Source organism: Boleophthalmus pectinirostris, unplaced genomic scaffold (assembly GCF_026225935.1).
Source record: "Boleophthalmus pectinirostris isolate CB_2022bp ecotype Guang Dong unplaced genomic scaffold, ASM2622593v1 HiC_scaffold_14, whole genome shotgun sequence".
In the NCBI taxonomy this organism is placed as follows: Eukaryota; Metazoa; Chordata; class Actinopteri; order Gobiiformes; family Gobiidae; genus Boleophthalmus; species Boleophthalmus pectinirostris.
In genome coordinates, this window is record NW_026571047.1 from 32473310 (window position 1) to 32489647 (window position 16338).

Below are 16338 nucleotides of genomic sequence, written 5' to 3' on the forward strand. Positions count from 1 at the left end.
TAGTAGTAGTCCTAGTAGTTGCAGCAGTAATAGTAGTAGTAATAATAGTAGTAGTAGTAGCAGTACTCAGAAACTTTTGACTGAAGTGTAAACACATTTTTAAACTAAATTGTTCAGTTCAAAGTCATTGTTCATCATTAACTCGCTCTAAAGTGTTTCTGTGTAAAATGTGACACGAGTGACAGGAGAATTCTAATCTGTGAAACTCTAAACTGTGTAATCAGCACCTCGCACTCGCCTCCCGGGGGATTGTGGGTAAATTCCACAGACAAACGCCGATCGTAGAAAACAGGGCGGAGCCGGAGCGACGAAACGATTCCCACGAGAAAGAAAGAAAATGATGCAAATAATTACCGCGAAAACAGGTTTAGAAGTGAGGTAAAACTAAAAGTATCTGTGTTTTTGTAGATGTAGTATAAGTAGTAGAAGTACAAGTACACATGCATCCGGAATTTCGAACTTCCGGTCATCGCGCAATCCATACTGACAAGGATCCTCCGAAAAAGTGAGCATCAAACCTCCATGTTTGTTTTCCCAGTGGGATGCGTCTCTTGTCAAAGTCGATCTTTTCAAGTCTTTTGAACCATATCACTTTTGTTTCTGGTTCTGATATTGTCATATTTTAGTTTTGGGATTCGGACATCGTAATTGTTGTGGTTGTTGGATGTTCTAACAGCGGAAAACGGGCTTCGGAAGTTTGCGAACTCCATAACTTTAAAAAGGAATCAGATCTGCAAACCGCCCCAGTGCTGCAGGTCCTGGTTTGATCATCTCCAAACAGCAGAGATGATCCTGTGGTCTCCAAACCGCACCCCCTCCAGCTCCTTGACTGCACCTAGAAATTCTGTCCATAAAACCAATGAACAGACTCGGTGACAGGGGCGGCCCTGGCGGAGTCCAACATGCACCGGGAACAGGTCTGACTTACTGCCGGCGACGAACACAGCTCCTGCTCCGATCACACAGGGACCGGACCCCAGACTCCCAGAGCGCCCCCCACAGGACACCACGAGGGACAGGGTCAAACACCTTCTCCAGATCCACAAAGCACATGTGGACTAGACAAACCACATGAACCTCGATGGAGAGTGTAGAGCTGGTCCAGTGTTCCACCGCCAGGACCAAAACCACACTGCTCCTCCTGGATCCGAGGTTTGACCATCAGCCGGATTCTCCTCTCCAGTCCCTGGAATAGACCAGAGAGACTGAGGAGTGTGATTCCTCTGTAGTTGGAACACACCCTCCAGTCCTCCTTCTTAAACAGAGGGACCACCACCCCGGTTTGCCAGACGCAGTGTTCCCCAGAGGCAGAAGGCGAAGCTCTCGATTTACCGTCAGTCTTTGTTCCTCCACTCACCTCTGGTCATGAGCTCTGGGTAATGACCGAAAGGACGAGATCACAGATACAAGTGGTTGAAATGAGTTTCCTCTGCAGAGTGTCTGGGCGCTCCTTAGAGACAGGGTGAGGAGCCCGGTCACACAGGAGGAGCTCGGAGTAGAGCCGCTGCTCTTCTAAGTCAAGAGGAGCAGCTGAGGCTCGGGCACCTGTTCCGATGCCTCCTGGGCGGCTCTCTCAGGAGGTGTTCCGGGCATGTTCCACCTAGAGGAGAAGACCCAGGACACGCTGGAGGGACTATGTCTCTGGGCTGGCCTGGGAACACCTTGGGGTCCCCCGGAGGAAGTCAAGGAAATGTCTGGGGTGAAGGAAGTCTGGGAGTCCCTGCATAGACTGATGCCCACAACCGGGCAAATGGACGGTTGTTGATTCTGAGAAAATCCACGTTGTTTCTCAGTTCTAATTTTTAACATGTAAAAAGTCATGTTTTGTTTTGTTTCATTCACGTTTGAGTAACACTCTGGAGATGTCTACATTTCCAAAGCTCAAAATGCTCTGTTCCACCTTGTGATGTCATGAAGCAGTTCATGTTAACAGCTCCTCTCACCTTTAGTTCAGTTAAGGATCGACAAATTCAGGGCTGAAATCATCCAAATGATTCTAGTGAAGGTGTTTGGAGTTTAAAACACAGTGAAGCACATCCTGTATTACCAGATGACATCACAAGGTAGAACAGAGTGTTTTTTGCTTGAGAGACGAACATGTGTCTGTCACTGCTCTGTCTGGAATGTCCCACAGTGTGACTTTAAACAGCTCTACTTTACATTTATTCAGTTACAGATGATTTTACAGCTCAAAAACGCCTCGAAAAACAAACATTCTGACTGGAAGCGGGGGTCGCCTCTCCGCAGATCTGACCTGTAACTTGTTCTGGTTTGGTCTCCGTGAAGATAGAAAGGTTTAATGCCGTACTGTGGAACATTCCAGACAAAGTGATAACAAAAGCAGTAGAAAAAGTGAACTGCACCATTGAGAGAAATATAAAATGTAAGAAGAATAAAATGTTCTACTACACTGGATACTACACTGAGTACTACACTGAGTACTACACTGAGTACTACACTGAGTACTACACTGAGTACTACACTGAGTACTACACTGGGTACTACAGTGAGTACTACACTGAGTACTACACTGGGTACTACACTGGTACTACACTGAGTACTACACTGAGTACTACAGTGAGTACTACACTGAGTACTACACTGAGTACTACACTGAGTACTACAGTGGGTACTACAGTGGGTACTACACTGGGTACTACACTGAGTACTACAGTGATACTACAGTGGGTACTACACTGGGTACTACACTGAGTACTACACTGAGTACTACAGTGGGTACTACAGTGGGTACTACACTGGGTACTACAGTGGGTACTACAGTGGGTACTACAGTGGGTACTACACTGGGTACTACACTGAGTACTACAGTGGGTACTACACTGGGTACTACAGTGGGTACTAACTGGGTACTACACTGGAGAGTACTACAGTGGACTACTGGGTACTAGTGGGTACTACACTGAGTACTACAGTGGGTACTACAGTGGGTACTACACTGAGTACTACAGTTGGGTACTACAGTGGGTACTACAGTGGGTACTGGGTACTACACTGGGTACTACACTGGTACTACAGTGGGTACTACAGTGGGTACTACACTGGGTACTACACACTGTGGGTACTACACAGTGGGTACTACACTGGGTACTACATACAGTGGTACTACAGTGGGTACTACATGGGTACTACACTGAGTACTACAGTGGTACTACACTGGGTACTACACTGAGTACTACAGTGGGTACTACACTGGGTACTACAGTGGGTACTACACTGGGTACTACACTGAGTACTACAGTGGTACTACAGTGGGTACTACAGTGGGTACTACACTGGGTACTACAGTGGGTACTACACTGGGTACTACACTGAGTACTACAGTGGGTACTACAGTGGGTACTACACTGAGTACTACACTGAGTACTACAGTGGGTACTACACTGAGTACTACAGTGGGTACTACAGTGAGTACTACAGTGGGTACTACAGTGGGTACTACAGTGGGTACTACAGTGGGTACTACACTGGGTACTACACTGAGTACTACAGTGGGTACTACACTGAGTACTACAGTGGGTACTACAGTGGGTACTACACTGAGTACTACAGTGGGTACTACAGTGGACTACTACACTGTGAGTACTACAGTGGTACTACAGTGGGTACTACACTGAGTACTACAGTGGGTACTACAGTGGGTACTACACTGAGTACTACAGTGGGTACTACAGTGAGTACTACAGTGGGTACTACAGTGAGTACTACAGTGGGTACTACAGTGGTACTACATGGGTACTACACTGAGTACTACAGTGGGTACTACAGTGGGTACTACACTGAGTACTACAGTGGGTACTACAGTGGGTACTACACTGAGTACTACAGTGGGTACTACAGTACTACACTGAGTACTACAGTGGGTACTACAGTGAGTACTACAGTGGGTACTACAGTGAGTACACAGTGGGTACTACAGTGGGTACACAGTGGGTACTACTGGTACTACAGTGGGTACTACATGAGTACTACAGTGGGTACTACAGTGGGTACTACACTGAGTACTACAGTGGGTACTACAGTGGGTACTACACTGAGTACTACAGTGGGTACTACACTGAGTACTACAGTGGGTACTACACTGGGTACTACACTGAGTACTACACTGGGTACTACACTGAGTACTACACTGAGTACTACAGTGACTGTACTACACTGAGTACTACACTGGGTACTACACTGAGTACTACACTGAGGTACTACACTGGGTACTACACTGAGTACTACACTGAGTACTACAGTGGGTACTACACTGAGTACTACACTGGGTACTACACTGAGTACTACAGTGGGTACTACACTGGGTACTACACTGAGTACTACAGTGAGTACTACAGTGGGGTACTACACTGAGTACTACAGTGAGTACTACAGTGGGTACTACACTGGGTACTACACTGAGTACTACAGTGGGTACTACACTGAAGTACTACAGTGGGTACTACAGTGGGTACTACAGAGTACTACAGTGGGTACTACAGTGGTACTACACTGGTACTACAGTGGGTACTACAGTGAGTACTACAGTGGTACTACAGTGAGTACTACACTGGGTACTACACTGAGTACTACACTGGGTACTACACTGAGTACTACTGAGTACTACAGTGAGTACTTCACTGGGTACTACACAGAGTACTACACTGGGTACTACACAGAGTACTACACTGGGTACTACACTGGGTACTACACTGAGTACTACAGTGAGTACTACAGTGAGGTACTACACAGTACTACACTGGGTACTACAGAGTACTACAGTGGGTACTACACTGGGTACTACACTGAGTACTACAGTGAGTACTACAGTGGGTTACTACACAGAGTACTACACTGGGTACTACACAGAGTACTACAGTGGGTACTACACTGGGTACTACACAGGTACTACACTGGGTACTACACTGGGTACTACACTGAGTACTACACTGAGTACTACAGTGGGTACTACACTGAGTACTACACTGGGTACTACACTGAGTACTACAGTGAGTACTACACTGGGTACTACACTGAGTACTACACTGGGTACTACACTGAGTACTACACTGGGTACTACACTGGGTACTACACTGAGTACTACAGTGAGTACTACAGTGGGTACTACACTGAGTACTACACTGGGTACTACACTGAGTACTACAGTGGGTACTACACTGGGTACTACAGTGAGTACTACAGTGGGTACTACACTGAGTACTACAGTGAGTACTACAGTGGGGTACTACACTGGGTACTACAGTGAGTTACTACAGTGGGGTACTACACTGGGTACTACACTGAGTACTACACTGAGTACTACAGTGGGTACTACAGTGGGTACTACACTGAGTACTACAGTGAGTACTACAGTGGGTACTACAGTGGGTACTACACTGAGTACTACAGTGGGTACTACAGTGGGTACTACACTGGGTACTACACTGAGTACTACACTGAGTACTACAGTGGGTACTACAGTGAGTACTACAGTGAGTACTACAGTGAGTACTACAGTGGCTACTGACTACACTGAGTACTACAGTGGTACTACAGTGAGTACTACACTGAGTACTACAGTGGTACTACAGTGGTACTACAGTGAGTACTACAGTGAGTACTACAGTGGTACTACAGTGAGTACTACAGTGACTACACAGTGAGTACTACAGTGAACACAGTGAGTACTACACTGAGTACTACAGTGGGTACTACAGTGAGTACTACAGTGTGGTACTACAGTGACTACAGTGATACTACAGTGGTACTACACTACAGTACTACAGTGAGTACTACAGTGGGTACTACATACACTACTACATACTGCGCGTGCCTGAGTAAATCTTTCCAGGAACATCTTATTTTGAATCTTACATAACAAGAATAACCAGCTCACGCTTTGACTCACATTTTCCCTTTTGTGTTTCCTCAACCGCAGAGAAAAAGAGAAGAGAGAAAGAGAGAAAGAGAGGGGGATGGGGGGGAGAAAGAGAGGAAGAAAGCGAGGAGATTAGAGCAAAGGGTATAAGAGAAAAGAGTGGGGGAAAAGAAAAAGATTTGTGATTGACAGGGAGAACTATAATGAAGAGAGAGAGAAAATATGACGGAGAGGGGGATGGAGAGGAAGTGAAAAAAACAAAGAGATGGTGAAAGAGGGGAGAGAGAATAAGATGGGGGGAGTGGGGAGAGAAAGACGGGAAAAAGAACAATAGAGGAGAGTGTGGAGAGTGGGCTGAAGAGAGAGAGAGAGAGAGAGGGGTGAAAGAGGGAAAGAAAGAGAAAAACAATAGAAGAGTGAGAGATGGAGAGAGAGAGAGAGAGAGAAAGAGTTGGAGGTGTGGAGGGAAGGAGAGAAAGAGAGAGTTGGAGGTATGGAGAGAAAGAGAGAGTTGGAGAGAGAGAGTTGGAGGTATGAGGAGAGGGAAAGAGAAAGAGAGAGAGAGCGAGAGAGGTCAAGGTATGGAGAGAAGGAGAGAGAGAAAGAGAGAGAGAGAGAGAGAGAGTTTGAGTATGGAGAGAAGAAGAGAGAAAGAGAGAGAGAGTTGGAGGTATGGAGAGAAGGAGAGAGAGAGAGAAACAGAGAGAGAGAGTTGGAGGTATGGAGAGAAGGAGAGAGAGAGTTAGAGGTGTGGAGAGAAGGATAGAGAGAGTTAGAGGTGTGGAGAGAAGGATAGAGAGAGTTAGAGGTGTGGAGAGAAGGATAGAGAGAGAGTTAGAGGTGTAGAGAGAAGGATAGAGAGAGTTAGAGGTGTGGAGAGAAGGATAGAGAGAGTTAGAGGTTAGAGGTGTGGAGAGAAGGATAGAGAGAGTTAGAGGTGTGGAGAGAAGGATAGAGAGAGTTAGAGGTGTAGAGAGAAGGATAGAGAGAGTTAGAGGTGTAGAGAGAAGGATAGAGAGAGTTAGAGGTGTGGAGAGAAGGATAGAGAGAGTTAGAGGTGTGGAGAGAAGGATAGAGAGAGTTAGAGGTGTAGAGAGAAGGATAGAGAGAGTTAGAGGTGTGGAGAGAAGGATAGAGAGAGTTAGAGGTAGAGAGAGTTAGAGGTGTGGAGAGAAGGATAGAGAGAGTTAGAGGTGTGGAGAGAAGGATAGAGAGAGTTAGAGGTGTGGAGAGAAGGATAGAGAGAGTAGAGAGAGTTAGAGGTAGTGAGAGAGAGGATAGAGAGAGTTAGAGAGTGTGGAGAGAAGATAGAGAGTAGAGGTGTGGAGAGAAGGATAGAGAGAGTTAGAGGTGTGGAGAGAAGGATAGAGAGAGTTAGAGGTGTAGAGAGAAGGATAGAGAGAGTTAGAGGTGTAGAGAGAAGGATAGAGAGAGTTGGAGGTGTAGAGAGAAGGATAGAGAGAGTTAGAGGTGTAGAGAGAAGGATAGAGAGAGTTAGAGGTGTAGAGAGAAGGATAGAGAGAGTTAGAGGTGTAGAGAGAAGGATAGAGAGAGTTAGAGGTATGGAGAGAAGGATAGAGAGAGTTAGAGGTGTAGAGAGAAGGATAGAGAGAGTTAGAGGTGTAGAGAGAAGGATAGAGAGAGTTAGAGGTGTAGAGAGAAGGATAGAGAGAGTTGGAGGTGTGGAGAGAAGGATAGAGAGAGAGTTAGAGGTGTAGAGAGAAGGATAGAGAGAGTTAGAGGTGTAGAGAGAAGGATAGAGAGAGTTAGAGGTGTAGAGAGAAGGATAGAGAGAGTTGGAGGTGTAGAGAGAAGGATAGAGAGAGTTAGAGGTGTGGAGAGAAGGATAGAGAGAGTTAGAGGTGTGGAGAGAAGAGATAGAGAGAGTTAGAGGTGTGGAGAGAAGGATAGAGAGAGTTAGAGGTGTAGAGAGAAGGATAGAGAGAAGTAGAGAGAGTAGAGGAGAAGAGATAGAGAGAGAGGATAGAGAGAGTTAGAGGTGTAGAGAGAAGGATAGAGAGAGTTAGAGAGGTTAGAGAGAAGGATAGAGAAGAGTTAGAGGTGTAGAGAGAAGGATAGAGAGAGTTAGAGGTGTAGAGAGAAGGATAGAGAGAGTTTAGAGGTTAGAGAGAAGGATAGAGAGAGTTAGAGGTGTAGAGAGAAGTGAGAGAGAAGAGTAGAGAGTGTAGAGAGAAGGATAGAGAGAGTTAGAGGTGTAGAGAGAAGGATAGAGAGAGTTAGAGGTGTAGAGAGAAGGATAGAGAGAGTTAGAGGTGTGGAGGTGTGGAGGTGGAGGAGTTTCTCATTCCCCACATTCTTCCAGCTTCGTCTGATGCTGTTTCCAGGAAAGACGCTCTTTAATTGGGCCGAGTTTTACCATCGACCCTGGACCCAGAACCAGGACCAGAACCAGGACCAGAACCAGAACCAGAACCAGGACCAGGACCAGGACCAGAACCAGGACCAGAACCAGGACCAGAACACCTGTGTGTCTGCAGAGAGAGAGAGGAGAGAAGGAGGAGAGACGGGGTGAAAGAGTTTCCCGTGTCCGTGACTTAAACTGCGATGCCGGACTTTTGCGCCGCATACGGACTGAACCAGGACTAAAACAGGACTAAAACAGGACTAAACCAGGTCTAAACCAGGTCTCAGTCCTAGTCTCAGTCCTAAACCAGAACTGAACCAGGAGTGTGTGCCCGGCATAGACTGTCGGGTGATCAGGAAACCGGGACCAGACTGGGACCAGACTGGGACCAGACCGGGACTGAGACCTAGTTTAGTCCTGGTTCAGTCCCGGCTTAGTCCTGCTTTAGTCCTGTTTTAGTCCTGTTTAGTCCTGGTTTAGTCCTGTTTTAGTCCTGGTTCAGTCCTGTTTTAGTCCTGGTTTAGTCCTGGTTTTAGTCCTGTTTTAGTCCTGTTTTAGTCCCGGTTTAGTCCTGTTTTAGTCCTGTTTTCCCAGTCCTGGTTTAGTCCTGGTTTAGTTCCCGTGTTCAGTCCTGGTTCAGTCCCGTTTTTAGTCCTGGTTTAGTCCTGTTTTAGTCCCGTTTTAGTCCTGGTTTAGTCCTGGTTCAGTCTCATCCTGTTTTAGTCCTGGTTTAGTCCTGGTTTTAGTCCTGTTTTAGTCCTGGTTTAGTCCTGGTTTTAGTCCTGGTTCCTGTTTAGTCCTGTTTTAGTCCTGGTTTAGTCCTTTGTTTTAGTCCTGTTTAGTCCTGGTTTTAGTCCTGGTTTAGTCCTGGTTCCCCTGGTTTTAGTCCTGTTTAGTCCTGGTTTTTAGTCCTGTTTAGTAGTCCTGGTTTAGTCCTGTTTTAGTTTTAGTCCTGTTTTTAGTTCCTGGTTTCAGTCCTGGTTTTTAGTCCTGGTTCAGTTCCTGTTCCTGTTTTAGTCCTGTTTTAGTCCTGTTTTAGTCCTGGTTTTAGTCCTGTTTAGTCCTGTTTTAGTCCTGTCCTGGTTTTTAGTCCTGTTTTAGTCCTGTTTTAGTCCTGTTTTAGTTTAGTCCTGTTTCCTGGTTTAGTCCTGTTTTAAGTTTAGTCCTGGTTTAGTCCTGTTTTAGTCCTTTGTTTAGACCTGGTTTAGTCCTGTTTTAGTCCTGGTCAGTCCTTTTAGTCCTGTTTAGTCCTGTTTTAGTCCTGTTTTAGTCCTGTTAGTCCTGTTTTAGTCCTGGTTCAGTCCTGTTTTAGTCCTGTTTTAGTCCTGTTTTAGTCCTGGTTTAGTCCCTGGTTTAGTCCTGGTTTAGTCCTGTTTTAGTCCTGTTTTAGTCCTTGGTTTCAGTCCTGTTTAGACCTGGTTTAGTCCTGGTTTTTAGTCCTGTTTTAGTCCTGGTTTAGTCCTGTTCAGTCCTGTTTTAGTCCTGGTTCAGTCCTGTTTTAGTCCTGTTTTAGTTAGTCCTGTTTAGTCCTGGTTTTCAGTCCTGTTTTAGTCCTGGTTTAGTCCTGGTTTAGTTTTAGAGTCCTGTTTAGTCCCTGTTTTAGTCCTGGTTTAGTCCTGTTTTAGTTCCTGTTTTAGTCCTGGTTTTAGTCCTGGTTCAGTCCTGTTTTAGTCCTGTTTAGTCCAGTCCTCAGTCCTGTTTTAGTCCTGGTTTAGTCCTGTTTTAGTCCTGTTTTAGTCCTGTTTTTAGTCCTGGTTTAGTCCCTGTTTTAGTCCTGTTTTAGTCCTGTTTTAGTCCTGTTTTAGTTCCTGTTTTAGTCCTGGTTTAGTCCAGTCCGTTCAGTCCTGGTTTTTAGTCCAGGTCCTGTTTTAGTCCTGTTTAGTCCTGTTTTCAGTCCCTGTTTTAGTCCTGGTTTAGTCCTGGTTTAGTCCTGTTTTTAGTCCTGGTTCAGTCCTCCTGTTTTAAGTCCTGGTTTCAGTTCAGTCTGTTTTAGTCCTGTTTTAGTCCTGGTTCAGTCCTGGTTTAGTCCTGTTTTAGTCCTGTTTTAGTCCTGGTTCAGTCCTGGTTCAGTCCTGTTTTAGTCCTGTTTAGTCCTGTTGGTTTAGTCCTGTTTTAGTTTAGTCCTGGTTTAGTCCTGGTTCAGGTTCAGTCCTGTTTTAGTCCTGGTTTAGTTCCTGTTTTAGTCCTGTTTTAGTCCTGTTTTAGTCCTGTTTTAGTCCTGGTTTAGTCCAGGTTCAGTCCTGTTTTTGGCCCGGCTTAGTCCTGTTTATGGAGTTTGAAGCTGCAGACACTTGCACAGTTGAGGCGTCGCTGTCCCTTTAAGTTCGGGGCGGCGCCTCGTGTTTTCTCGCTCGCGCCGGCGTCTCATGTTGTGATTGGCTCGGGGCTGTTGACGCGCGGCTCCAGTCATTTACCCCCGAACAAACCGAACAGGAACATGTGAGCAGAAAAGAGCAATTACCCTGTTCACACTTAAACACCAAGACAAGAAAAAAGGGACTGGACCAGGACTAAAGCAGGACTAAACCAGGACTAAAGCAGGACTAAACCAGGACTAAACCAGGACTAAAGCAGGACTAAAGCAGGACTAAACCAGGACTAAACCAGGACTAAAGGACTAGGACTAAACCAGGACTAAAGCAGGACTAAACAGGACTAAAGCAGGACTAAACCAGGACTAAAGCAGGACTAAAGAAGGACTAAAAGCAGACTAAACCAGGACTAAAGCAGGACTAAACCAGGACTAAACCAGGACTAAAGCAGGACTAAAGCAGACTAAACCAGGACTAAACCAGGACTAAAGCAGGACTAAACCAGGACTAAAGGACTAAACCAGGACTAAAGGACTAACTAAACCTAGGACTAAAGCAGGACTAAACCAGGACTAAAGGACTAAAGCAGGACTAAACCAGGACTAAAGCAGGACTAAACCAGGACTAAACCAGGACTAAACCAGGACTAACCAGGACTAAAAGGACTAAACCAGGACTAAACCAGGACTAAAGCAGGACTAAACCAGGACTAAAGCAGACTAAACCAGGACTAAAGCAGGACTAAACCAGGACTAAAGCAGGACTAAACAGGACTAAACCAGGACTAAAGCAGAACAAGCTAAAGCAGGACTAAAGCAGGACTAAAGCAGGACTAAACAGGACTAAAAGCAGAACTAAAGCAGGACTAAAGCAGAACTAAACCAGGACTAAAGCAGGACTAAACCAGGACTAAACAAGGACTAGACTAGAACTAAATCAGGACTAAACCAGGACTAAATCAGGACTAAACCAGGACTAAACCAGGACTAAATCAGGACTAAATCAGGACCAAAGCGGGACTAAACCGGGACCAAACCAGAACTAAAGCAGGACTAAACAGAAACTAAAACCAGGACTAAAGCAAGGACTAAAGCAGGACTAAAACCAGGACTAAACAAGGACTAAACAAGGACTAGACTAGAACTAAATCAGGACTAAACCAGGACTAAATCAGGACTAAACCTAGGACTAAACCAGGACTAAAGCAGGGACTAAACCAGGACTAAAACCAGGACTAAACTAAACCAGGACTAAACTAAAGACTAAACCAGGACTAAAACAAGGGACTAAAACAGGGGACTAAACCAGGACTAAACCAGGACTAAACAGGACTAAACCAGGACTAAACCAGGACTAAAAGGACAGGACTAAACCAGGACTAAAACAGAACTAAGACTAAACAGGACTAAAACAGGACTAAACCAGGACTAAACAGGACTAAACAAGGACTAACTAAACTAAACCAGGACTAAACAAGGACTAACTAGAACTAAACCAGGACTAAACAGGACTAAACCAGGACTAAACCAGGACTAAACCAGGACTAAACAGGACTAAACCAGGACTAAAACTAAACAGGACTAAATCAGGACTAAACAAGGACTAAAGCAGGACTAAACCAGGACTAGACTAGAACTAAACCAGGACTAAACAAGGACTAGACTAGAACTAAATCAGGACTAAACCAGGACTAAATCAGGACTAAACTGTGACTAAACCTGGAACTAAATCAGGACTAAACAAGGACTAGACTAGAACTAAACCAGGACTAAAATCCATCAACTTCCATGATTAAACCAGGACTAAATCTGTACTAAACCAGGACTAAACCAGGACTAGACCAGGACTAAACAAGGACTAGACTAGAACTAAACCAGGACTAAACAAGGACTAAATCAGGACTAGACTAGAACTAAACCAGGACTAAACAAGGACTAAATCAGGACTAAACCAGGACTAAACTGGGACTAGACTAGAACTAAACCAGGACTAAATTGTGACTAAACCTGGAACTAAACCAGGACTAAAATCCGTCAACTTCCATGATTTAAACCAGGACTAAACCAGGACTAAACCTGGACGAGAACAGGACTAAAACCTGTTAACTTCAAGTCCACGATTAAACCAGAACAAAACACATACAAAGTCAAAATATGGACTAAAGTGGGTCTAAACTTGGAACTAAACCAGGATTAAACAAGGACTAGACCAGGATTAGAACAGGACTAAACCAGGACTAAGATAGAACTAGACCAGGACTAAACCAGGACTAGAATAGGACTAAAATCTGTCAAGACCATGAACCAGGACAAAACACATAAAAGTCAAAATATGGACTAAACTGGGACTAAACCCGGAACTAAAGAAGGACTAAACAAGGACTAGACCAGGACTAAACCAGGACTAGACCAGGACTAAACCAGGACTAGACCAGGACTAAACCAGGACTAAACCAGGACAAAAATATATCAACATCAAGACCATGATCGAACCAGGATCAAACACACCTGGACTACATCAGAACTAAACCAGGACTATAACAGGACCGAACCTAGAGTGAGTTTACATCAAAACTGGGACTAATCTTGGACTAAACTCTGAACTGAACCAGGACTAGACCAGAAATAAACCAGGACTAGAAAAGGACCAAACCTAGAGCGCGTTTACACTTTCATATTCATGGCATCAAAACTGGGACTAATCTTGGACTAAACCAAGACTAGAACAGGACCAAACCAAGTCCACATCAGGACTTAACCAGGACCAAACCAGGACCGAACCAGCAGAGCCCCCTTGAAAAGCAGACCAACATTTTACTAGAAAAGTCTCATAAACTGGACCAAACTGGGACTAAACTCTGAACTAGACCTTGGACTAGACTAAGACTGAACAAGAACTAGACCAGGACTTCAGCCATCTTATTTCCATCCTTGTTTAGACCAAGTTTAGTCCTGGTTTAGTCCTCATTTAGTCCTTTTTCGATGTAAACTTTGATCTGAATTCTTGTTTAAAATCTAGTCCTGGTTTAGACCATGTTTAGTCCTTGTTTAGTCCAGATTTTGGGTCTTCGTAGATCTTTTTGAAGACTTTTCCCGTTCAAAAGATACAATATTTAGTCTTAAATTGTAAATTGTTACGGCAACTGTTCAAATTTTTCATCACTCTGAAAAACATAAATACTTAAAAGTCCAGAATTACAAAAATCTGAGTCTAACTTGGACCTTTTTCTTGGGTGATTTTGAGTTTCTCGGGACGACGGACTGAGCTGACGTCATTTCTTCTCTTTAAAAAAAAAAAAAAGTCGTAGTGAATCAGGATGGAAAGAGCTGGAGTTGTGTTTGCGAGCAGAGCGTGAGTCATGTGGACCGGACTGCGCTGGTTTCACACAGGGCGAAGTCTGTCATCTGTTTGGGTCTGAGGTCATTGGGAATAAGGAGGGGTTCTCAAGCTGCGGTGTGGGGACGCCGGCTCCGAGTCGTGGTCGGGTTCTACTTTAAAGGACTTTTGTCACGCAGGATTTGACTCTTGTGAGGTTAAAGTCGTGTTATAATGTTGTTTCTTCCTCAAAAACAAACCCGGAGCTGTGTTTTGTTTCATTCACATGTTTGAGTAAATCTTTTTTGAGACCGAGACAAGACCGAGACTTTTAAAAGTCGAGACCGAGACAAGACCGAGACTTTTAAAAGTCGAGAGACAAGACCGAGACTTTTAAAAATCAAGACCGAGACAAGACTTTTAAAAATCAAGACCGAGACAAAACCAAAGACCTCTGAGGGTCAAGACTGAGACAAGACCGAGACTTTTGAAGGCAGAGACCGAGACAAGACCGAGACTTTTAAAAGTTGAGACCGAGACAAGACCAAGACTTTTAAAAGTCGAGACCGAGACTTTTAAAAGTTGAGACCGAGACAAGACCAAGACTTTTAAAAGTCAAGACCGAGACAAGACGAGACTTTTAAAAGTCGAGACCGAGACAAGACCGAGACTTTTAAAAGTCAGAGACCGAGACAAGACCGAGACTTTTAAAAATCAAGACCGAGACTTTTAAAAATCAAGACCGAGACAAGACCAAGACTTTTAAAAATCAAGACCGAGACAAAACCAAGACCTCTGAGGGTCAAGACTGAGACAAGACCGAGACTTTTGAAGGCAGAGACCGAGACAAGACCGAGACTTTTAAAAAATCAAGACCAGAGACTTTTAAAAGTTGAGACCGAGACAAGACCGAGACTTTTAAAAAGTCGAGACCGAGACAAGACCGAGACTTTTAAAAATCAAGACCGAGACTTTTAAAAGTTGAGACCGAGACAAGACCGAGACTTTTAAAGGCAGAGACCAAAACAAGACCGAGACTTTTAAAAGTCGAGACCGAGACAAGACCGAGACTTTTAAAAAGCAGAGACTGAGACAAGACCGAGACTTTTAAAAATCAAGACCGAGACAAAGAGACCAACAAGACCGAGACTTTTAAAGCGAGACCGAGACAAGACCGAGACTTTTAAAAACAAGACCGAGACAAGACCAAGACTTTTAAAAGTCAAGACCGAGACAAGACCAAGACTTTTAAAAGTCAAGATCAAGACAAGACCGAGACAAGACTGACTTTTAAAGTTGAGACCGAGAACAAGACCAAGACTTTTAAAGGTTGAGACTGAGACAAAGACCAAGACTTTAAAAGTTGAGACCGAGACAAGACCAAGACTTTTAAAAGTCAAGACCGAGACAAGACCGAGACTTTTAAAAGTCAAGACCAAAACGAGACCGAGACTTTTAAAGGCAGAGACCAAGACAAGCCCAAAACTTTTGAAAGTCGAGACCGAGACTGTTAAAGGTCGAGACAGAGACAGGACCAAGACCTTTGAGATTCGAGACCGAGACAAGACCAAGACTTTTAAAAGTCGAGACCGAGACAAAACCAACACCTCTGAGGTTCGAGACTGAGACAAGACCAAGACACACATGTCTGAGTAAGACTTTATTATTCGTCTGTCTACAAACGCTCTGCTCCACTTTATGATGTCATGAAGTCTTAGTGTTCACGTTAACAGCTCCTTCTACCTTCAGTTCAGTCGACACGGGAAATTCCAGGGACGCAGTGATCCACATGATGAAGGTGTGTGGAGTTTAAAACCTGACACATGACATCACAAGGTGGAACAGAACGTTTTCTGTTTGAGAGAAGAACTGGAACCTAAATGTGCAGGTTTGTTTGTGAGTTCAACATGTGTGAATGAAACAAAACACAACTCCAGCTCTGTTTGTGATGATTAAAACAGGAGTGTGCCTATGTTCCTCAGGCTTATGTTCTCTCATTTCTACGTTTTTTGTTTCTTAGTTTTTTCCAAAATTAGGACGTATCTTCCTACATTTCCTTGATCATTAATTTGTCCTGGAGCAAAGGACCATAGGTTGAAATGACTCTAAATCATCCCTTTATCGCAGGAGTGTCAGACTCATTTTGGTCCGGGGGCCGTATCCAACCGACTTTGATCCCAAAGTGTCCGGATCAGAAAACTCACGTCATATAAACCCCAAAAATAACAATAAGTTCAAATATTTGTGCAGAGAAACACAAATCTATTACAGAAATCTTTTTTAATTGATGAACTCTTTCTTTTACAAAATATTATAATATTATGAACAACGTGAAACTTTAAGAAAAATACAATTTCAGCACAGTAACTTAGAATTTAGTCACACTTTCTTTGTGCTCCTGAAACTTGGCATCTTTTAGTCTGTACAAGTGCATCAGTAACAGGCTCCATGTCCTGAGGAGCTGCGGTCGT